Here is a 1,399-nt window from a genome sequence, read left to right on the forward strand (position 1 = left end):
ATCTGGGGGAAGGGAAGAGAAAGCTTCTCCAGGGCCTCCCTTCTTAGGGGTCTCTCCCAGACTGGCTGGAGCCAGGCCTCCTAATCCTGCGGTAATCATTCCCAGCCGCTGGCTGGTCTAGGCCTCATCCAAGGTCTATAACACTGAACGTCAGCCATGCCTTCCAGATGCACACCACCAGGTCAGTCCTACCTATAAGGACTGGGTTCCACATTCTGGTCTCCCTAGAATGCCTGGTGCGTTGTCAGGAAATCCTTCAGGGGTTTCCATTAGGGGAACTTTGTGAGATCTCTGTGAATTGGGGATAGAGGACTGTCTGTCTTGCCCAGCCCTCCTAGCAGACACAGCCACACAGCACAAACCAGAATGATCGGGAGGGAGGGGAAGCCAGTGCTCCCCCAGCCCCACACCTTATACAAACATTCCATTCCACAACTGTCAAACTCACATCAAGGTGAGCCGAAATTGTGTTCAGGAGTGCCTGGAGCCTAGAAAGCAGTGGGGGATCCCTGGGAGCCACTGTCCCTGAACCTAACCAAGGTGGATTAAAGCAAAGGACTCTGCCTATTCCAATTGGATAAGAATCTCCCCGAGAGCTCAGGAAGGGCCTGACCAAGCAGGCTCCAGCTGGATGTGCAGCCCTTTCTTCAGATTCAGTATTGCACTTTGCTGTGAGGGAGCTGCTTTGGCCCTCGAGCAGCTTCTTTACTGTGGATGGGTTTGAGAAAGGACAACTCACTGGACTCCTGCTGTCCAACTGCTAAGGCTGCAAATATGGCCCAGATACCTGCAGACATCACAGTCTGCCTTCCCACAGGCTGCCTTAGGTACCATGGAGGGAGGGAGCCCTAGGTGCCTCTGCAATACAGGCCAACTTCCTGTTTGTGCCTGTGGGTGGAACTTTATAAGTTTAAGGGAAGTCAGCCTATGCTCTGTACAGGAACCAGAACTGGCAGGCTTGCTCACCTGGGCAGACACCTACTCCAAAGGAGAGCTAGGTGCTGGTTCTGCTTAGGCAGCCCCAACCCAAGGTGTAGGGGGGAGGAGAGGTGGGTCTGTTTTGGTGAAACCCGATCCTTCTTTGTCTGCTTCCCAGGGGTTTTCCCTGTATCTGGGGAGTGGGCCGAAGGTAGACCAGGTTTGGCACCCTACAGAGCAGGGATTGGTGGCAGGAAAGCCCTATAGCCAGCTTGGTTAAGGCAGCCAGGTAGGTAGGTTAGCTCTTGATCACGTGCTACTCGCCCCTTCCCCAGGTCTAAAGCCAAATCCAGTAAGCTGTGAAGTCAGAGGCCAGAGGGCAGCCTCGGGCCACCGCCGAGCTACTGCTGGGCTGGGTTCTGGGTAAGCTGTTGAGGGGGTGCTGGGCAGACCACTCCCTTCCTTGGGTCGGGGGCGCGGC

The sequence above is a fragment of the Miniopterus schreibersii genome (assembly GCF_964146895.1).
Source record: "Miniopterus schreibersii genome assembly, chromosome: 14".
Lineage (NCBI taxonomy): Eukaryota > Metazoa > Chordata > Mammalia > Chiroptera > Miniopteridae > Miniopterus > Miniopterus schreibersii.